General features: G+C 37.2%; 1 protein-coding gene across 2 annotated transcripts in view; it reads left to right on the top strand.

Moving 5' to 3' along the window:
* Positions 1–24458, top strand: part of slc8a1b (solute carrier family 8 member 1b) — a 100835-nt gene that overhangs the window by 21848 nt on the left and 54529 nt on the right. The window lies entirely within an intron of this gene.

The following is a 24458-nucleotide window of genomic DNA, read 5'->3' as shown; positions in this document are numbered from 1 at the left end:
TGTGATGTCACTATGATATCAGAACCATTGTGTGCAAAAAGCAGCCGATGGAGGATGTCAACAAAAAGAAACTCCCCAGATCTACTTCTCATCTTCTCCTCTTCTCCATATTTCCATGTATCTTTCATTCACAATTCTCTCTCTTTAGATTTTAGCCTCAAAGCCTGATTCCTCAGAGTCAGTGTGAATGATGATGATGATTAGAATATCCTGTTTGGCATGTGTTTGACTGTTTGGTTTCCTGTTTATTTATTAATTATTTTATTAAGTGACCACTTTGTGTAGTGTGTGTAATGTTTAATGATGCTTCTTTTTGCTTTTGACTATAGCCTTTGACTCAATTGTCCCTTTCTGGAGATGATGCATGCATGCCTGTAGCTTATGTCATGACTATATCTTAAACCTTATTTGGTCTCCCATCCTGGTCAGGCAGTTTTGTTGGCTGGATTAGAGGGGTTTGGGGCACTTTTTAAGCTGGCCACCCAGCTAAACATCATCTTGTCCAGGCTGGGAGACCAGCAACTTAAACCATCAAAGATTAGTAAACCAGCTTAGTTTTTTTCAACAGTGTTTGCCCAGGTTTATTGCCATGCAAATCCCATAGATTTGCCATTATGACAACACCAATGTTCTACAGCTACAGATCATAGAGTGAGTGTGTTTTGTTGTTTGCTGACAAGCTTTTGCTTGACATGAGAGGGAAGCCTCAAAGCTATCTCTAACACGTCTCCTGCACCTGAGCAAAGGTTGTTGAAAGTGAAAAATCAGCACATCTGTATAAGATGCACAGTAATACAGAAAACTGTCCATCTGTCCTGGTATAAAAGACATTAGGCAAGCACAGTGACCGATTGTAATAGGGCCGTGTAAATTTTAACCAGATTCAAAGCAGATGTTGAGGGTCAGACTTTCAGGGGCCTGTTGGCCTGTTGCATACTTTCCATAGAGCAAAGCTGTGCACGCCTTTTAAGTGGATTTTAATAACACTCCTGTAATGAAATGATGAAGGGATAGGGGGTGTGTCATGCCCTGTGCTGTAGACAGGATTGTGGCTGCTTTAGTCTTGCAGCTCAACTCGCATTCAAGAACTCCGATGTCTTGATTTCCTTCGGATCTTAAAAAATTCCAGAACCTATAATTAGAACATTATCTCAGCATTTTGGAATATGAGTTTGGAACAAGGTTGGAATGCAGGGTTACCTCACTTTGCAGGACTGTGATTCATCGCACTTTCTGAGCCCTTTTGGAACTGTTTGGACGCTCTGTTTACTAAATGCAGCTCTGTGAATTTTTATTATTCACTCCAAAACAGTATTTGACTACGCTCAGAACCTTCTTCTGTATGTCAGTGAAAGATGAATGGACTGCCAAACTCTCCCTTTACTGCCAAACTGTTAACATCATAGATTGCTTGTGGAAACACAATTTTTTAATTTCCTTACAGGATTGTGTGGTCTCACTGTCACACAGTAGATCATCTAGATTGAAACTCATCTCATGTGGTAAATATCAGTTCAATATCCCCTTTATTGAGGTGCCTTCTGGGTCTAATGGTTGTGTTTCAGTGGTATCGTGGGATCTTAAGAAGTCCAAGCCAGATCTCATAGAAGGAGACAAGGCTGAGAAACACCATCGTGCTGCGATGTCCTTGAACACAACCCAGAAGCAAGGCAGAATGGATTGCTCTGGAAAAGAGAAAAGAAAAAAGGGAATGAGAAAATAGATGATCTACATCCCAGAGCCAGAGGCAAACTCCACCCTAATTTCAGTTTGTAAGAGAAACACAGAACTAAAGTTTGAGCTCCTTGCAGGCCTGTAGTTTCTTTACTCCTATTGGATTATTCCGAGAGTGAGGAGCGCTGGCATTAACTGATAAGCAGATTTCAACAGAGCTAGAGCACTTGTCATTCACAAAGTTCTACAAATCCCTTGATCCTTGCATGTTTGTTTATGAAATATTTGGCTTATTGATTATTCCAGCTCCCAATAAATGTGTTGTACTGCAGTCCTGCAGATTTTCCCATGAAATCAGAAAATGTAGAAAAATTGTTCGTCTACTAATGAGTTTCTACAAAAAGCAGGGTTGTGGTAAATTGTATGTTTTTTTTTTGTTTTTGTTTTTTGTTTTTTTTTGTACATTTAACGACTTTCGAGTTCCTTGATTTTTATTTCATTTGAATTGAGGTAGCAAATAGAATGCAGAATTACAATTTAAATTGGAACAAAAGCAAGTTAAATTAAAATGATTTGAAATTTTGTTTTTACGTAGAAAAGCAAAGATTCTCAAGACAAATTTTGAACATTGGCTTGACAGAGGCTTGTTTGAAACTTTAAAAAATATATTTTGATGGATGGATGGATGAATGGATGGATGGATGGATGGATATTCTATCATTCTGAAATTTGCACAACCCTGGGTTTCCTATATTAATCTGGGGATCCCACTGAAAAAATCCTGGCCAAACAAAAAATATAGCGCACAGTCACAGTGCACATAGATTCAGAGTACTGTACATTGTTAGATTTAACTGGCATTTTGACATTTGCTCTCATGAAATGCCATGGCACTGTGTGGCTATGAGAGTCATGCCTATGCTTGTACATCTATTGTTTGCAGGTTTGCACATGTTCATCCAGTTTTGTGTGTGTATGTGGATGTAGCCTATGTCATTTTGAAGCAGCCATTGGTAAGATGTCCTTAAAGCAGTCGTGTTTATGGGATTATGTGTGTGTAAATACACCGTTATAAAACGGTGTGACAAATGACATCTGTATCTGTATCTGACAACTTAATCATCATACCGTCCCGCTGGACAGACTCTGAAAGAGATGAAAGAAGTTATAAATGAAGGCAAACATTAGGGAGAGAGAGATATGAGAAAGAGGCTGTGTTTTGAGCTGCCTAAATAGAGAGCATTTTAGGCATCACAGACAATGTCCAAAAAGTGCTGTGGACAGCTTGCTAGGTTTTGAAACAACCTGGTCATGAATTTATTTTTTGAAATTATTTAATTGTTTTTTCTAAACAGCACCAGCAATTATGTTCCTTGATGCATCACATGCTAGCTAGTGTCCATCTCTCTGTGCTTGTAACAAAAACGTAAAGAGATTGTTATTTTGATCCTCATATCCGTTTGGTGGCTATACATTTATTTTTTGTGTGTTTTGGAAAACGTTGTAGATTAACAGAATTTTTTATTTTTTTTAAATGTACAAATTGCAAATAATTTTTTTTTTGTAGATTGATTTAAATCACTCATCTAAATTACCGTATTGTTCAGAATATAAGACGACCCCCGCTTTTCAAGATGTACCTTTTGGAATTAAGGCTTTATGAAGACCAAATCTTGTCTTTTAAAGAAAATTATTTCATATTTTTCATATTTACATTTTTAAACACTTTATGGCACAGCTACCATAAAAATAACCTGAAGTTCTCATTTAGTAGATTTCACTATGACTGATTTCTCACCTTTTTTATGTACAGTGACAGATGCTGGCATGTCAAAAAGGTGTTTGATCTGCATTACCTGTAATCTATCTTTTCTAGGGGGGATATGAATGTTTTTTCCTTCACATAGTGCTGAAAAGACAGCAGTTTCTCCCTGAAGTCGAAGGGCAAGTGCTAATCCATTACACTGCATCTTACGCCGCATCAAAGAGGCCACTTCGAGGATTTTGACAGGCAAGTACGTCAGTACAGAGCTGAAATAAGAAATGATGGGCCTCGCTGGTGGGAATGTTCAGCTCTTTGGCGATTTTAAGTGCCTTCAGCTGGATGACTGCTCTGGTTATGGGCAGCCCCTCATTTCTATTTTGTCTACGTACTAACACACTTGCCTGGCAGTTTCTTCCAAGCGGTAAGCTTTGCTTTGACTGTCTTTTTTGGGCTCGCCATCTTCTAACATTACACTCATTAAGCAAACAAGAAATATGGTTGAGAGTTGTTTGACTCGTACTGATGTTTGATGACTCGTATTTACATGTATTTGGCGCTCCCTATTGTTGCGGGTGTATTATTGACATTTAAAAGTTTAGACCCCGAATATAAGACGACCCCATTTTTTCAGATGTATTTCCAAGAAAAAAATATCATCTTATATTCTGAACAATACGGTATGTCCATGTGGGTCATTCTTGCAGTTCGACTTCCATCTAACCTATAGGGTCACTGGCTAAAAGGTAGGCTAGGTTTACACGACAACGATATGCTTAAAACTGAGAAGTTTTTCCTTTTGAGTTTGCATTGTCAAAACGATCCCCATTCACACAGATCCTCGAAAACGACTAAAAACGCTGTATTCTGCTGCCAGGCCATTAGATGAAGATGAAACACTATAGACTGAACACGTAATGCGCATGTGCATGACGTCATCGTTTTCACAGATTCACGTTTTTATTGTTTACAGGGAGACTGTTTTCAAAATCAGGCACTTTGAAACCCGTTTTCAAAAGATTGCCCTGGAGTGCCGTAGAATCTCAGCTTTTTTCCAACTTAAACCGCCTAAAATAACTATCCTACCATTTAACAACTTTTTATAGCATATATTTAAAAAATATATCAAAACACCAACATATGAGCATGTCCACACGAATATAAATAAGCGGAACAACAATGATAGGCTATTTCACATAGTTTAAATCGCCCGGTCCGCTCGGCTCCGCCCTCTGTACTGGTGCGTGCTCAATTTTATATTTCACGCATATTGACAGGATAGGGCAAAGATGGAGCTAGCGTTCTCAATCTCTCTGGCATACGTGAAAAACAAAAAAAGGCAGCGCCTGTCAATGTAGCATGATCTACGAGTTGCAGTATCCTCAATTGCGCAAAATGGTCAATTCTCAAATCACTTACTGAAACAATTGTTGTCATAAAATACACGTCTATTAACAATGAATTGACAGTTTTAAGGTTCTTGTTCACTTTTATTTTTTATTTTAAAGATCTGAGGTGAATTGTTGCTTTCCGGCTATAAAATACACACAAAATGATATTCAAACTCCCACAGACATTTTTAACATTCAATAACCACATAGAGATTTTCATAGGCTACTTTCTGTTGTTCCAGCCGCGATGTCGCAGAGATGGAAACCGTTTCTAAAATAGAATCATCGCGTGTCGCGGCTGGTTAGGACAAAAACTTTGATTAACATGGAAAATATACATTTTATCGCGTCGCGTCGGCGTGTCTGGTTAGGAAACAGTGTTAGGCCTATCTCTGTTGTGCCTATCATTCATAATAAATTCATTCTGATGTTTATGCTTCATTTGTTGTTTGCTCATCTAGATATAATTTTATATGGGTCGAAATCACTATGTGCCTTTAGTATCCTCATCAGAATCACTCAGTCATCATGAACAATGCAAAATAATACAATTCTGAGGTTTTATGATAAATCAACAAACATTTACACACATAGAAGTACAATGATAAATCTCTTGAAATGGTTTTTTTTTTCTCATTTTATACCATTTTCTTTGATTGGATGTATGTGACTTTGGCATGTCCCACACGCTGCTCAGCTAACTTCAGCGAGTGTAAAAGGTGGTTAAATGACACAAAATTAAAATACTTTTTTGAATATTCTTATTTTTCTCAAGTTGTTTGATAAAACAAGTCAATTTGATAATTTACTGTATATGCTATTTTCATAAAAATATTAAACATATGTATATGTGCACATGTATGTTTAGTTTTGGGTTGGGGTGTTGTGGGAAAAAAATGCTACAAAGGGGTGCCATGCTTTCAAACGTTATGGGAACCACTGAGCCCCTAAATGGCAAAATCCAAGTTTATTTACCTGCCAAAACCACATTTGGTGCTTGGTAAGTGCTAATTTTTGACAATAAGTTAAGAAAAAGGAAGAGAAAGATGAAGAGAGCAATAGATTCAAGGAGAGAGAATTATAGACGGGTAAAATGAGAAGGGGAAAGAGAGAGACACGGTCAGTTTTGAAGTGTTAATCTGCTCCCATTAGAGCCTATAACAGCTGCAGGAAACAGCATAACTAGAACATTCACACAACACATACTAAACGCCACAGGCAGTTGGACACAAGCTTACACACACTGGCAAAAGGGACGCCCCGCAGCCCCTGACCCTCATGCAGGGGCCCTTCTCATGATGAATTTGGTTAGATTTTAGAGAGTTTGTGGTACACATACAATTTGCATAGACTTTTTAATGCTACACAGACAAAATATATATTCACAGGATATGCCAGGTCTGTATGTACATAAAATACAGTACAGTGTATATGTAAGGGATAATGTACATCCAGCCGGTTGTTATCTCAGAATAAACCCCCGACAGGGTGATGAGGACCCCGACACGAAGCGGAGGGGTCTTGGATCAGCCTGAAGGGGGTTTATTTAACAACTGTCTGGATGTACATTATCCCGCTTATTACACGGCTACTTGCCACATAAGTAAATAATTAGACACAAAATATTTTATTAGGTCTTTAAACGCAAAGCTTCCACGGAGAGAGCAGTTGCTAGCGCGGCAAGTTCAAACTAGACGGACATTCAAGAGATAAGCTTTTCAGTCATACCACATTCATTACACAGCATTTCGCCACATAAATAATTATGACGATAAGAGATATAGATTTCAGATTAAACTGGTTTAAAATCATATCTGTTTGTATCTTATAATCCAGAAGTGTACAAAACAATAGTCACAAAATGGCAGCAGCAGCGTTTGTATGAAATAAGGGGAGCGAGTCCATCATACTGGATTGCATAATTAAATAATTGTATACAAAATATTGAGTTTTTAACACGATGCAGAAACGCATCCATTCACACACTAGACATGCTGGCACACACTTATTAGCACTCTTTAAATGCTATTTAAAGGATATTAGCTGTCTCCTTATTGACAATTAAGATTGACATTTATTCAGTTAAACTTTGCAGGAAAAAATATTTTATATTATTTTCCATAAACTGTTGGAGCAAAGAAAAAAATTCCACTTCACCTGTAAGTGTCATTCATTCATTTTAAATCTGTTATGATATTTAAAAGTAATGATTGCAGCTGATTACTGTTCTTAATGATGTGTAAAGCTTGTAATAAGTGACTGTGTATAATAGCAGTCCATTAAATATTAATAATGAACCCCAATATAAGCCAAGATTTCAAATTGGTCTCCTCATATATTTGTCTGGCTTTCTTAGTCTCTCTCCTGCTCAGTGCTGTCTGTTGGCATATGTCTCTCTCTCTCTGTCTCTTTTTCCTCACTGACAGTGGCATGAAAAATGTTGCATTCTGGACGGAGACTTTGCGTCTGTAATGAGAGGGTTATTTACAGTGATATTTCAATTAGCACACAAGCTTCCTGTGCAGGTGGAAATGGAGTGTTTCTGTCAGATATCCTGAACCCTCACTCACCCCGAGAGCTGTCAAGCCTCACTAATGAATACCTCGACACACTGTCCCTGTCTCACTCGCTCCAGTCCCCTTTCAGCTCTGTCAGCGCTCTCTGCCTTGATTTCTTTCTTACTTGCTTGCTTTCTATCACTCCTAATATTTAGGGGTTAGGGATTTGAACAAACCAATCCCTAAGAAATAAAAGCCACATCTGGAGATCAGATATAAAATGTAAGTGTACAATTAATTAACTTAATATGCTTTAGGTTAATGTACAGTACACACGTTAAATTAAGTATTATATTATATTATATTTTTTCCCCACTAAGTACACTAATATATCTTCCCAAATACTCTTCTACTTGGTCATATCTTTCTTTTTCATTATCATGTTTTTTCTCACTTGTTTTTCAGTTAATTGTATGTGTTGTGTGTCTAAGAGAAAAGTAAGACAGTGAATGTTTATGGATGCTCTGGTTTCTCTCTGTGTGTGTGTGTGTGTGTGTGTGTGTGTGTGTGTGTGTGTGTGTGTGTGTGTGTGTGTGTGTGTGTGTGTGTGTGTGTGTGTGTGTGTGTGTGTGTGTGTGTGTGTGTGTGTGTGTGTGTGTGTGTGTGTGTGTGTGTGTGTTAGTTATGGGTCACACTGGTGTGAGTTCATTCGCACAGAGGCAGTGAGAAGGTAATAGGGGATTGGAGAAACGAGAAAGGAAGAGAAAACGAGAAGTGGAGAAGGCGGTGGAATGTTTGTTGTATTTCAGCTTCCCTGGTGGGCGCTGGGCTTACAGGTGGGGATTACTTCTGCCAAAACACTGCTATTACTATTTACTGTAACCAGAGAACTGTGTGTGTGTGTGTGTGTGTGTGTGTGTGTGTGTGTGTGTGTGTGTGTGTGTGTGTGTGTGTGTGTGTGTGTGTGTGTGTGTGTGTGTGTGTGTGTGTGTGTGTGTGTGTGCGTCAGACATGGGGACTTGTGACTTGGTGACTTGGACTCGAGTCGACTCGAGTCGCTATTTTTATGACTTGTGACTTGACTTGACAAAAAATAAAATACTTGAGACTTGACTCGGACTTGGAAGTTAAAGACTCGGGACTTGACTTGACTTGAGACACGATGACTTGAATGACTTGAGTGTTAATCACATCATGTTTTCAGTTTGAATATAAAATATATAAATTATTTTAAAAAATAAAGTTGATTACCCAGCTGGAGCGCAGGCTGAGAATAGCGTTGTCATGACTGGATCACGACACTATCATCAGTCGCGCGCGCCCTCTCGTACCTTGCACACCACGCCCACCTAGATCAGATATCATATCAACATGTCAGCCGGAGGGGTACTGACTCCGAGGGTCATCGCTTTCGGCTTCAAGAATTATTCACAAGATGGCAAAAGACGAACAGCGCTTTGCAAGACATGCAACATTAACATCGCGGACAGCCAGACAGAGCTGCGAACTCACGCATTCACCGTGAGAGACACGCGACACTTTTCACATGCTCTCACGCCACACATTCATTTTCTCACGCACAGAAAAATCGCGACGCAAGAGCAGGTTACTTATGATATAAAAAAAATCTCAGCTCTCAGATTCTGTCACTTTTATTACGAAATTCAAACAATACCGTTTTGGCGCTTGTAAATGTGACGCGACAGATCCCTATAGCGGCAGGTGAACCGATCATCTCTAGCTAGTAAATAAACACGAATGAACAATGTTGAAAGATACAGTACAACTTACCGAAATGTATATTCCTCATTCCAAATATCGACCAATCAATCAAACAAATGGGTCAATAAAACAGCTGGAGAACAATTATGTCACATAACATTTACCCCAGGAAAGCCATTTGATGACCATAATATGGCTATAGCACGTAGGCTAGTTGGCTAGAAAAAAAAGTATTTTTCTAAATATGTGTACTATTACATATTTATTATATTTTTACATATATCATTAAATAAAGTTGTTGTTATTATAATAAAAAAACGCATTATATATCTCTCTGTATGTTTACAGCATTAGGTGAGTTGTTTTTTTTCTTGAGAAAAATGAATGGCTATCTTGTGTAGCCTACCTAATATTTATCCAAATGAGTCAATATTAAATCAGATCACAATAATTGAATTGAATTTAAATAATAAAAAAGCATAGCTTACCAGAAATTGTACTATGTAAACATTGTAACATGTTGTCACTAAACCGAATACAATTCAGTTTAGTTACTAAAATGTTTTGACAATCACAATACACTTATTGTAAACACAGTTTACGTACAACATTAAACTTCGATACATTTTAAACACTGTTGGCAGAAGTGAAAAATAAATAATTTTATGAAGTTACGATTTTGTTTGATTCCATGGTGTATTTTACTGAACATGAGTATTTACAATGCAAATCCAAATTGTTGTAATTTATTGACAGTTACATATATCTGGTCTTTTCACTTTATTTAGATCAGATTCTGCAGGTAAAATTACAATAATAAGGTGACTTGACTTGGACTTGACTTGACCTACTACAGGACTTGACTTGACTTGACTTGACATAGCCTGTGACTTGACTTGACTTGACTTGCCCAAGAAAAAAATACTTGGGACTTACTTGAGACTTTAAGGTTAAGACTTGAGACTTACTTGAGACTTGCACATGTGTGACTTGGTCCCATCTCTGGTGTGCGTGCGTGTGTGTGTGTGTGTGTGTGTGTGTGTGTGTGTGTGTGTGTGTGTGTGTGTGTGTGTGTGTGTGTGTGTGTGTTTTATTTCCCCTTAAGAGTTTCTTCTTTTTGACCTGAAATATTACAGAAGAATATTAGCGGTAGCCACACAGATAGACCCAAAGCACATTTTAAAAAATCGGTTTCCCGTGCTAGGAGATAATTGATCTACAAAAGTAGTTTCATATATTGTTTGGACATAGAGTAGGACCCATTACACCACTTTATGTTTCTCTCTTTCTCTATCCTACCTGGGCCCTGTTCAGAGGTTTTATGTTTATACACGACCAGGCCTGGTCAGATTTCCGCATGAATTGGAACGCCCATTATCCATGCATGTGCCAGTTCCCATTTTGTTTGTTTATGAAATATTTTGGCTAATTTAGTTTTTTTTTTTTTCAGTTACCAATACAAGCATAATACTCTCAGCTGCATTATAGTATAGAATCCTGCAGATATTTGCCCTAAATAGGTGCAGAGAATGTGGAAAAAGTCTGCAGACTCAGGCCTGAACATGAGGAATGAAATCACTCCTTCATCCAGTCACTCGGAATGAATGTGTCTGGATTAAAAAGGAAATGGTTAAAGGGTGAATATTGTGGAAAATAGGCTTTTACTTGCTCTGGTGAAATTGCAGAGTTTGACGTACTGCATAAACATACAATAAAGCTCAGTCTGTTTGTACGGGACCAGTTTTCTTCCCTGAGGATGTCAAGTAAATTCATACTGCACGCATACTTTTTGATTAATCGAACATGTTTGGTTTTCACCTGCTGAAAATTTACTTTTTTTTTTTGCTTACTCACCTCTGAATATAGGATAGGAGTGTCTGTAGTAAATTATTTTTCACAAAACGTTTCTCAATTATTTTGATCTTTGTTGAATAGCGTAATTAAAGTCTAATCTATAATCTAATTAAAATAACACTTCCATCTTGGTAAAAAAAAATATATTTTTTTTTATCCAGACATCAATAGCTGTATTAGTATCCGTGATACCGACCTTCAGCCATTAAACAAGTATTTGAAATATACTGTCTTTATGTTGGTTCTACATTAATTTGGAGATTAACTGTAGAATTAATACATTATAATATATATATATATATATATATATAATGAACATTCTTTGTTAGAAAAAAATTATCTTTGCTTGTTTTTCACTGAAGAAAACCATATAGGTTTGGAATGACATGAAGGTGTGTAAATTATTTATACAGTTTTCCTTTTTGGGTGAACTATCCCATTAATACCAACCCATCCGGATCAGTACATGAAATAACATATGTCCTTAATATGTTAATAATTGAATTATTTTCACATGCTAAGAGGTTAGCCAATCATAACAGAAGTTCTTTGCACATAAAAGTCTTGAATGTACTGTACAAAAAGCAGCTTGAGGTTGAGAGTGGGTGGAAAATGATCATAAAATACTAAATTATGGTGCTAGAAACCTTTAGTAAACATTATAAGTTGACTTCAGAGGAAAAATATATAAAATGCCACGAAAGTGTGAGATATGACCTCTTTAAATCCAGAGCTGTGCAATAAGGCTCAGTCAGGAGCAATGAGCTAGTGTGTTTGTCTATATGTATATGGGATAGAGAGAAAGTGCTGAACTTGGAGAAAAAATCATCACTAAGCAACAGATGTGATGGAGTGGCTGCCATTCTTCAAGCCACAAATGAGGAAAGAGAAACTTGAAGGGGAGAAAATAGAGCTGAGATGGAGGCAGAGAGGGGTGCTGAATAAATGAGCTGGTGCGGGTGGAAACATTGGCATGGTTCTCTTTAAAGATTAGTGGAGCAGGAAAATCCTGGTGCCGGTAGAGGCCGATCCCCCTGGATTAGATCAATTTTACACACCTTTGCTAGATTTATGACACACACATACTAAAACTCACAAAGTCTGAGCTATCATACTTCTTTGGAGCTGGCCTTTCGCCTTCTGCAGTGGAACTTTTAAGCTGCTGATCTTTCTTCTGTGACTTTTTCACAGGATTAAAACTTCCCGCACTAATCTACAGTGGCCTGCAGGTCCCGTTCCTTTCCGAACAAATCCAGGCACAGTTGGATGTGGCATAGTGAGGTTTTTTAGTGTGTTATAGTTTTATAGTGAGGTTCCCCGAGTTGGGCCGAAAGTGAGGGTGATTCCTCTGACCGACACCAGTGATTTGCTGAATGTCAATTCACACTGGGGCCTGGAGCGAACAAAGGAGCATTAATGCTTATTAGCTCTCTGAAAAGGAGGTTATTAAATGTCTCAGGTTCGGTAATGAGCTAAGCTTTAGATTCATGATGTTGAAACAAGTAGAAGCAGCAATCCATCCTCATTATTGAAGAAGACAGGCAGGAGGAGTAGAAAAATGGACAGAGAGAAAGGAGAATTAGAGAGAGAGAGAAAGAATGTTCTTATTTGTTTTAATTCTTATTCATGTGATATAATTTTTGGGATTTCAACTTTTATTTTAATAAATAAGTCTTTTGGAAATGTCAAGAATACTTACACACAGTCCAGCAACACATACTGAGGTTATTTTGTAATTTCATGCCTCTGTATGTGGGTGATTGAAATTTTGACTACTTTAAATGTGTAAAAATGATACTTTTATCTAGAAGATTGCCTTTTAAGTGGATTTTTGCTATAATGTGAGATCACAAGAATTGTTGGTCGGTATGATGGATATAATGTTATGACAGCAGTGACATTTAACCTTGGACTTACTAACACTGGAGACAGCAGTCAATTAATAAAAAGATTTATGAAAATATTGTATCAATTACTAATTGATTTGGTAATGAAAACTAAGGAAACCTACTCTAATATAGACAAAAAACCCTGAAAATTAATCACTTTTCTGATCTCACGCGCTACCATTCAAAGGTTTGAGTTTGATAAGATTTTAAAATGTTTTTGAAGGCTGCATTTATATGCTATTTTAAAATGTAATATATTTCTGTGATGGCAAAGCTGAGTTTTCAGTGTCACATGATCCTTCAGAAATCATTATAATATGCTGATTTGGCGATTTAAGAAACATTTTTTGCCATTATCAAACAATTGTGCTGCTTGTTATTTTTGTTGTATGCTTTTCATACATTTTTTATAGAGTGGGAGTTGAAAAGTCTGGCAAGGCCCAGAATAGAGGCCTTCTGTCTAAGTTAACCTTTAAAAACTTTAATTGAACCTCTTTAAAAATGAGGAAAAGGCAATTAAAGTGAAACAATAAGAAGTTAAATGCTATTATAATCTATCCTTTACAACTATCTAAATGTTTTTTTTTTCCCTTCAGCGTGAATCTGTAGTTTCATTCTAGAAGTTCCTAGTTCACTATAAGTGAAGAATCACGCATATAGAAGAGTAAAGGAGGAATAGAAAGAGAGAGATGAGTCTGTGTGTGTGAGAGGTGACATCTGATAATCTCCTAATCTTGCTGAGTCATGTTATGAGGGCAGTTTTGTCGGTAATCCGCTGACAGGAATTTGGCCCTCTCGGACGTCCAGCTATCCCGTACCTCCCCCCCTCGTTTATGTCATTGTGTTGTGCATGCTTCCCCTCTTCAGGATGCATCGTTTTCAAAGCCGGCAGATGGAGACCTGCTGAGATCATTTTTTTCTTCTTCTTTGCAACACAAAAGACTTCATGGATTGGCTCGGTCCAGTTCCTGGGAGGCAGAGATAATAACACTCGTCCTAGTTATCAGAGCGGCGCTGAGGGAGAAATCAAACACACACCGTTTAAATGAATCGAACTCTTTTCATCTGATGTGTTATATTTTGTGAAATGTCAGAGTCTGTCTATCGATGGGAGGTGTTTTACTGTTGTCAAATGAATCTTCTTTTTTCAATATGTCTCTATGTTTTGAGATGTACAGTGTTATGTACTGTATGTGTGTGCTGGTTTAAGAATGGATGTGTTATGTTTGTGTACATGCACGCACTAAAAATACACATGGGGCAAGCTAACTAAACAGCTAACCACTTTTGCACGCTGCATTTCATTAAAAACAAAAAAACAGCATCTTATTCACTCACTCCCCGTAATCCATGTGCTAAATGTGCACTGAGAGTATTTAAATTAAGTTATTGTCATTCAGGACTCTGGATCACAGTGGTGGAGTGATGATTTACACCAGATTGATTTACGTTGTTTATCGTTATCTAATTTTCATAATTCGTTAATGTTTTTGTGAATTGCCCTAGAACAGGAGTGTCCAAACCTGCTCCTGGAGGGCCGCTGTCCTGCAGAGTTTAGCTCCAGCTTGCCTCAACACATCTACCTGGAAGTTTCTGGCGAAGCCACTTGAAGGCAAGCCTTCAACCTTAGCCGAAAAATAATACCTGCTAACGCTGCGGTACGCAAGGAAATGAGAAAATAGGCAGTTTTTTCTAATGGATATCAATGTAATAGGTGCTTCACTACATTGAATAAAATGCTTTTGTGAGGAAATAGCTTATAATTTAATGAATCGACAGCCCGTTGGCTAATCGTTTGTTTCTAGAGTTTACACCGAAAAAAATGGCGCTTTATAAGAGAAGTCACGGACAACTGCGCGACAGGTATGATTGTTTACGGCACTTCTGATTGATTTCTATGGTATCCACAAACAGTGATTGACTGTCGCACAGCTCTGAACCAAATTCAGTGACGTCAAGGCTGTAATGTGGTTGGTTATCAAGACACATGTGATCCAAGTTAGCCATTACACTTTCTCCAATGGTAGAGCCACGGACCCTTGTATCTCCCAATAATAAGACCATCTACAGTATGCCTAGTAAGACCATGATTAGCTGGTGTGTTTAATTGGGGTTGGATCTGACAGTGGCCCTCCTGGAGCAGGATTGGACACCGCTGTCCTAGAATAAAACATTGAAATAAGCTTCTATTCTTTTAGAATTCGTTAAAATTAGGTAATGCATTAGCAGTAGTATTTTAGTACTATTTATTTGCTCTTGTCAGTATTATTAATATTTTGTGCTTTTATTTGAATATTTTCAGTTTAATTTTTAGGCTCATATTATATGCTTTTATTATTTGCTAAATAGTTTTTAATTTATTTATAATTCAGTTTATATTTATTTAAATTAGTTGCAAAGGCAACATTTAAGATTTTAATATTATTTTATTTCTGCTTTATTTTAATTTTAAAAATGGTTTTAATAGTTTTAGTTACAATAACAACACTGGTTACCAACAATAAACAATTCTTTTAATGCATTTATTAATCTAGGTAAATGTATTTTTGCATAATCAGATGTTATTTCAGGTTTACAACTGTTAATGATTTGAACTTTATTGTACATTGTTACCAATGAAGGAATGAAGTATCAGTTCATAAGTGGGATTAGAAAGAAATCATACACATTCTCATTTAAAAGAATGTTTAAGGAGCAGTTTACCCCAAAAGGAACATTCTGTCATCAGTTAATAACCCTCATGTCATTCAAATGGATGAGTTTCTTTTTTACATAAAAAAAGAAGATTCAAACTTTTTTGGTCACCATTGACTTTAAAAAGCTTTTAAAAAATCAAAATATCTCAGAAGAAAGTGAGTCATACAGATTTGGAACGACGTAAGTGTGAGTAGTTGACAGAATTTGGAGTGAGCCTTTCCTTTAAGAGGGAAGTTTAAGAAGTCCTCAGTTTGATTTTGTGATTTTACATAGCTATATTTGGGGGACAGTATAGTCCTCGGAATTTAGAAAAATTGTAAGTTGGAGTGTTTGGGGAAACCTATTTGGAAACAGTTTTTACTTTTGCTGTTAGTAGAAATGACACACTTTCCCTTTAAAAACTAAATCTGTGGTATGTCCTCATTTAAATAGTGGTGTGCGTGCGTGTGTGCGCATGTGGGTTTAGTCATGAAGGTGTATGTTGATCCCTCTATGTGATGTCTAGAGGACACAAGAGGCTGTGCTGTGCCATTGCATTATTCATCCACCCTTTCTCTCTCTCTTTCTTTTCTCTCCATTCACTGCTCATCTGGCTTTGGGAGAGTTTATTAAAAGGATTAGACAGAAAGATTCACCCTCTATTGATAGAACATCATTAAACATCTCCCATTGGAAATGTGTGTTTGTGTGGATCTCTATCACACACACACACACACACACACACACACACACACACACACACACACACACGGTTGAAATTCAAATATATGCCCCAGATACGATTGGCAGTGACACACAGAGGCTGTCTGATCTTTTTGAATGACATATTCTCTTTATCTGTGTCATGACATGTCATATTTTTGAGATGTACCCCTATGGTAATCGAACAGCAGCACAGTAAAAAAACTTAATGTACTGTCACTTCACACTGATGTGGGTGTCTTGATACAGAAGCAGGAAAGGCTCTTATAACACCACTTATTCTGTTGTCTGAAAGGTTAACATGAAGACACAGCAATCAGCCTGTCCTTCAGTCAACACACACACACACACACAGAGAGAGTCGCAATCAGTGAGTCGCAGGGTCGGAACATGTCAGGGTGCCACTGTGGTCTGTCTGCCATCTTGTTAGTGTCTCTTGGTACTGACTGTCCAGTAGCGGTGTGAATGAGAGAAAGACAGAGAGAGAGAGAGAGAGAGAGAGAGAGGAGTAGGTTAGTTGTTAGAGCATTCTGGGAGCACAAAGTGTCTCTCATTCTGTTTTGTAATTGTTATGACCTTTTTAGTTCTACCAAAATGCCAGCTTTTGCTTTTGCTTGCATCTTGGTACAGTTTGTGTCTATTGGTTTACCCAGATGAAATGTTATTGCTCAGTGGATGTTTTTTCAAAACTTGTGAAATTTAAAGGACTTTTATTTCTTTTTCAAGTGACCCAAAAAGGAAAACTCAACGTCATTTACTCACCCTCAAGTCGTTCCAAACCTGTATGACTTTACTTTTTCTTTCTAATGACATTTGAGAGCAGCAGTGGGGGGCATGTTGTTTTTGGAAGAACACAATGGTAAGATAAAAATGGAGAGATGGCCGTGGCCCCACTGTGTCTTTGAGAAACAATTGCGATATGAAAGATGTCTCATTTGTGATGTATTTTTTCCATGAATAGATGTCATGTCTTATATAAAGCAGTCCATATCTCTCTCTTTTTGTTATTCGTGTCTTTGTTTTAATCTTTCTTTTCTAGTCCTGGCTCAGTGGAGGTTGTCCTGCTTCATTTCCCTATTTCCACTCTGGCCTGGTTCACTAACGTATTTATAGATGTCTCCTCAGGCCCCTGGCAACACACACGTGTTCCCCTGGTTTTTGTCTTAGACGCACCATCTCCTGATCCTGTAACGTGTATAGCAGGGTTGGATCTGTTTTCGTCTTGCCAAGACACAGTTAATGTACTACGCATCAGATCAGATGTTTGTACGCTTTCAGTTGTTTTGTGCTAGTGATGTTGTATCATACTGTAGTGTTATATAAGAGCCCCGACAGGTGCAGCCAAGTTTCTTATATTAGAGTGAGAAAGAGAGCGAGAGAGGATATCATGCTGTGCACAGAAAAGTGCGATAAATGCCAAACATTCTCTGATAGAACGCAAGGTAATCATGAAAGCGCAGAGAGGATGCACTCTACGGGGTGCAGGGGCGTTTCAGCGCTACCTCCAACATCAAGAGCAGGTTATGTGGACAGGTTTTTGGTTGTCTATGTGTAAAACATTGTCCCTAAATTACTTTTCAAAAGTTTGGTGTCAGTATGATATATTTTGTGTAATAAATTATGGGTAATTGATCAAAAGTGACATTTGTAATGTTACAAAGGATTTCAAATAAATTCTGCTCTTCAGAACTTTCAGAAACATGTATCATGGTTTCCTCAAAAAAATATTAAGCAGCACAACTGTTTTCAACATTGATAATAAAAAAAAGTCACCAAATATTAGAATGATTTCTGAAGGATCATGTGACACTGAATACTGGGATAATGACTGCTGGAAATTCAGCTTTGCTATCACAGGAATAAATTACATATTCAAATAGAAAGCAGTTATATTAAATAGTAATATTTAAATAAATGCAGCATTGGTGAGCATAAAATCTTAAATATAAAAAAAAATCTTACCAACCCCAAATTTTTTAATGAATAACCTTTCAAGACAGTTCTACCATGATCTCTGAGATTATTAAATAATAATATATGCGTCAGTAGAAGACATAAGTCTGTTTTATTTCAGCTTTATTTCTTTAAAAAAAATCTAAGAACTACAATACCCACAATCTTGAAAAAAGAAACTCTTTAAAGTCCCCCTGTAGTCAATAATTTTATCCCTTAAATCTCATCTTTGATCACCAAAATTACATATTTACAGTAAATGATTTTTTCTTTAAAAAAAAATTCTTCATGCCTAAAATAGTTGAATGTAACTCTACACACTTGCCTCATTTAGTATACACTGTTCTATGAATATGCTAATTAGCCCCGCCTCCACTCACTCACACCAGCTCAGCCTCAGAGATCAACTCGTTGACGTGATTGGTTACAAGGTAGTGATGTCAGAAACGACAGTGATTTCAAACCACGTGTTTGAGACTGTCTTTGGTTCACTGCAGTTTTAAGGAGAAAATACTCAGCAATGTTGTTGATTTGCACATGGTTTGTCTTAAAGCATATTAAAAACACCACATAGACCAGGGATGGGCAACTTCAGTCCTGGAGGGAGTTTAGCTCCAACCCTGAAAAAATCACCTGCCTGTAACTTTCTAGTAATCCTGAGGACCTTGATTAGCTTGTTCAGGTGTGTTTGATTAGGGTTGGAGCTAAACTCTGTAGGACATTGGCCCTCCAGGACCGAAGTTGCCCTGACATAGACATATAAACAACATTAAAAGCAGTAAAACCACAGGTGGACTTTAAATCAACTAATCAGAAAAGTTGTTGTTAACATATAAACAGTAACCACACCAAAAGCAGCGAACTCCTAAGAGGCATTAGCAAATTATGTAACCAAATTTGTGGTTACATTTGTGTTTTATACTAATATAAATCTACAGTAAAACCAAAGTTGAGATGTGGTTCATGATCTCAGTGCTGGGTGATTTGGTTCATGCCTTAGAACTTTTCATTAGCCTGGTTTCCATTACAGATTTGCGCAAAACTTTTGCAATATTTTCTAAATGTCGATAAAAAAAATATTACAGAATGACTGCGTTTCCATTAACTGATGCTATGAGACTAAAACGTAATTTTTTTTTCTCTTGCGATATGTCATTTAAAAAATCTTGGCAATGGATGGATTAAGTCTATCGCAGCCACCCCACTAGCCATTATTTTTAAATCGAAGGAGACGTAGACTTGTTGTCCAAGTATTAATGGCAAGGGAAGCCCCTTATACTTGGGAGCGGCCCCTTATGAGGTGTTTCTCCCTCCTATCTGCTTTGAGGTCTTGATAAATTGTGGCATTTCTTTGTTGTTTAGAATCCAGTATTCGTGTAATTCTTTTGTCCTTTATGAGTTTAATAAAGAATTGGATGTATTTTCAATTCGCAATTCATTCAGGGTAATGGAAACGCAGATATTAAAGACTTTTTCTCTATGGAGGAAATTAATGGGAAAAATACTTCGGGAACTAAGGCCACTGAAAAAGTGGGCGGTGAATGTTGCACTTTATTGTACATTTACATTGTACATTGGATGTGAGAGTCACGCTGGTTCAAGTTCAGCCTGGACAGTGGACACAGAATTTGCCTTTTTCTGAAAACGTGTCACATTGCGCCTTGTCACATTAGGACAGCATGTTAGCAAATCATTTATGTCAGAGCTGTGACCCTGAAGTTAGCTCGGCCACATTGAGGCCGACACTCGTGCGGGTGACACAAATTTGAATTCTGTTTAAAACTTAAACAATTGTGTATGTGTAAGGAAATTAATTTCTTTACTGAGAATTCTTTGTGTCTAAAGATGTTTGTGATTTAAAAAAAGAGTTGAGCTCTTGCTAAAGCTTCAAGAATTTGGTGAAGCATGCTGAGAAGCCAGAGGGCACTTCCACTATTCCTCTTCATCTCTTAAAATGAATGACTGCAAGCAAATACAGTAGATATCCCAGGGACTATCTCTCTCTCTCACACACACACACTCTCTCTTTTATTTTCTATTGCTGGTCTTATATTTTTCACTCTTTCATTCATTCACACCTTATTCCCCCATTCTGCTTTTCCATTTTTTTGAGGGAGAGAGAGAGAGAGAGAAATGAGAGAGAACATAAATAATAAAAAGGGTTGAAGGGTAGATTCGGTTATCTGGGCAGACAACGCAGCCCCTCAGGATTTGAAGCACACATGCATGAACTGAAACACACACACACACACTAGCTCACAGAAAGATAGACCATGAAAAAGAGAGAGACACTGTAGGGGTTCAAGACTGTTTCATATAAATCGAGTGGACAGTTGATGTTGATCATAAGTACAGTGTGTACGAGAACAGAATGAATTTCAAGATACTAAATGTCTTTTGAAAATGTAATTTTCTGTGAAGGTTAGGTTAAGGAGATACTGTTGAACTGTATGTATCTCAGAATAAAAACAGTAAAAGTCAATAGAAAGCTCCCACAGTGATGGAAAAACAAACATGTGTGACTGCATTGAAATCATCTTTAATGTATTGGATGTATCATGGAAACACTCAGACGCCATAAACCGATAAGAGCCTGAAACCACCGTAACCATAAAAGTTGAACCATAAAAACTGACCAGCTAAGAGTGAGACTGATCCTGACTGAGCAAGCTAACTGAACAAGGCAACGACTCTTTTCTGCTTCTAGAGAGCGTCTGTTGAGGCGCTAACTATTGTTTGTCCTGGCTGATGTTCAAGTCACTTCTAATTGTATCATTGATCTTCAGTTGTTAGTGTTGGAAGAGACGCTCATCAGATCTTCGGTTGCCCACGGCTAATGTCAATAAATACAATCAATCATATTCTGTCACATAGAATAAGCCAGGTGTCAACTGCGCATCGGTGAGCAAGTGCTTCAGTTGAGCTGTGCTTTTACATGGATATTATAGTATTGAATGTGACTAATAGTATGATGACTAAGTAGGTGTTTTGGTGCTGCTGGTAAATTGGTAGAACTGAAGGGCAAGGTAGTTGTGGTGATGCTAGTTTACCATGGTAGTTTGATTAATCAAATTAGGTAGCCTACGGTATATTCATGCACTCATAATCACCCGTATAAAAGTTTATGCTGCTTAATATTTTAGATTTTACTTATTTGTTATACTGATAAATTATAAAGTTCAAAAGAACAACTTATTTGAAAAATAAATATTTTGTAAATGTCTTTACTGTCAATAAATTTAATGCAGCATTGCTGAACAAAAATATAAATTTCACCCCCCACAAAAAAAAAAAAAACATTCATAAAATGGCTTACACAGTGAACACAAGTCCACCTGTGCATTTGCATCATTTTGAGCAGATGCAGGTTGCAATGTTGCATTTTTGAAAAATCTTGTTGGTATGTTCAACACTATAGGGGATTTACCAGCACACCACCATTCCATGAGGGCCAGTAATGCTGGTATTTTCTACAGGGCTGGTGGATTTGATCTTACTTACAGCTAAAATTGGGCTTTGGGGGAGTTGAGGAACACAAACACTATTCCTTTACAGCTTTAGAACTTTTCAGATACAGACCAACACTATCTCACGACCAATTCGTACGAATTCGTACAAATGATAAAAAGTTGGCTACAGTAATTTGTACGACCTCACTCGTACGAATTTGTACGATTTTTCTAAACCCACGTGATGGGTAGGTTTAGGGGCGGGGTCAGGGGTAGGTCATTCGTATGAATTCATACGAATTGGGCAATTCTTAAAATATGTACGATTTTGCAAAAATCGTACTAATTCGTACGAGTGAGGTCGTATGAATTCGTACGAATTAGCCATCTCATAGAATTTGTACGTTTTCCCGTGAGATCAGGTTGTACAGACACACAAAACGAGCATGCAACATATTTATAGCATTTACTCAATCACCTGCAAAAACACGCCAGACTAATACAAACAACCCCTTTATACACACAGACACACACACACACACACACACACACACACACACACACACACACACACACACACACACACACACACACACACAGAGAGAGAGAAAGAGGGGGAGAGAGATACCCTTCTTTCCAGATCTCTGCTAGGACAGATTTTGAAAAGCTTTATGCAAAAACAAGTATCGTCTCTATCAATAAAGTCTGATATGATTCATTAATAAGACTGAATAAGGGGTGGCTCTAAATCTTACTTCCATCACTGATCTGAGGCCAGCCGACCATCAGTGCTGCTGTATAATTACAGGAAAGAGCTGCTGCATCCTTTTACTGTTCGATAACGCCATTAGACTGAAAAAGTGCTTTCATTCATTTTAAGCGTCTACTGGCCGAACTTACTTAGTCTATTGTGGATATTCAGGGAGATTGTTTAAAAATGTGATTATTTTAACAGATTTGTGGAATATGAGAATTTCATGAGTTGGGCAAATGGTGAAGTCTAGAGTCATGAGTATACAGTATCAGCAGTTGTTTTGTCGTGAAGATATTACAACAACAGGAGGAACATTTTTATTTCTTTTATAGCTGTCTGTTCCTTTAGCATCCTTGTAACTGCTAATAAAGTGCTATCTTTAGCTAACTCTATTATCTTGAGTTGGTGTAGCCCTACAATAGCTGCAGTGATGTTTATTGGTATAATAAACATTTTGGTATTAAATTGGATCTTTCCGGTGTGCTGTAGAAGGGTGAAATAGGAATAATGTGATATATAGATGCTATCCATTTAAAGGGATAGTTCACCCAAAAAATGAATTTCTGTCTTCTGCTGAACAGAAAAGAAGATATTTTGAATTATATGGTTAACCAAAGTTGATGGGCCCCATTGACTTCCATAGTATGGGAAAAAATATTTTGGAAGTCAATGGGGCCCATTAACTATTCATACAGGTTTGGAACAACTTGAGGGTGAGTAAATTATGGCAGAATTTTCAGTTTTGGGTGAACTATCCCTTTACGTTATGGTTCTTTATGCATTTTATGTCCATTCGTTAAGCTCCTCCCACTCAACAGGAATCAACTGTAAAACGGTCATTAAAATGAGCTCAGAAAGTGGCATGGTTTGGAATGTATCATGACTTTAAGCATTTTTCTTCCCTTTTACTGTAAAGAAATTGTTAAATTATGCTATATTAAAAACTGAAGAGACTATAAAACAGAAACAAATTCTTATCACAGTCATTTGAAAATAGAAATGGCTCATTTGAAAGCGATTATAAGTGATAAAATCAGTGTAAATCAGAAAGTATCGCGCATGCGCACAGTTGAACTCCCAGCCTTGCAAAGTATACTTCTTTTGACGCATGCGCAGTTTTGAGCAATCATCTCTCGTAGGCCTCCATTGTCGCTGTAACTTGCATGAGTTCTGTTCTGTTCTATTTATGTGAATCGACGCCCTCAGGGCACGGTTACCACCTTGTGGATACACTAATTACTGCAAAAAAATCAAATGTGCATGTGCGACCGGTTACAAAAATCTGGCGTTATGCGTACCAGACGCTCATACTCTTCTGATGTCGAAATTTGAGTCACGCGTTCGCGTGATTCTCGCGTACATGTAAAAAGTGAAGTATACTTTGGCCTTAAGAGAACACAAATGTTTCTACTGTTTCTACAACATACTCAGTATGGCACTGTGAAATGTGCAGTTGCTATCAACACTACAACCTGAATCAGTATGCACATGAGTTGGCATTAATTATTAAAATTAATTTACCTTGAAGCAAATGTAGGTGCTATTACTGATGCTCTGCATGTTCCTTAAGGAATGAAGGCTGAGACTGAGTTTAATACAGTGTGTGCTTATCAAGAAATTTAAATCTTTGAAATCTTGTATTAATAATGTTTACCAAATTTTTGAATAAAATTACATTTAAAACTATTCACACAGATCTTCCATAGACTTACCAGTGTTATTTTAGTATTATTTGTATACTATTGTTGTTTTTCTTAAATACTTTGAATTAGCTTTTATTTATATCAGTTATTTTAATTTTAGTTTTAGTTTTATTTTGCTTGAATTTTTTTCATTTTGTTTTTATTTTTAGTCATTTTAGTACTTAATTTCTCATTTTCATTTAAGTTTTTCATCTAATTATTATTTAACTTTTTGCCTTTATTTAGATTGCAAGGTTTGTTTAACAATGTCAACAATGAGAATTATATTAGAAATAAACAGAGCAATTCTATAAGGGTCCTCACACTATTGGTGCTCTGGCCCTAATTAGCAAAAGCTTGTCTGAGAAATCCTTGGATGGCAACCATAGCCAAGGTATGATTGATCACTTATGCCAAGCATCTTTTCTATG

The sequence above is a fragment of the Scardinius erythrophthalmus genome (assembly GCF_964197995.2).
Source record: "Scardinius erythrophthalmus genome assembly, chromosome: 19".
NCBI lineage: Eukaryota > Metazoa > Chordata > Actinopteri > Cypriniformes > Leuciscidae > Scardinius > Scardinius erythrophthalmus.
This window is presented reverse-complemented; position numbering and strand designations above follow the sequence as displayed.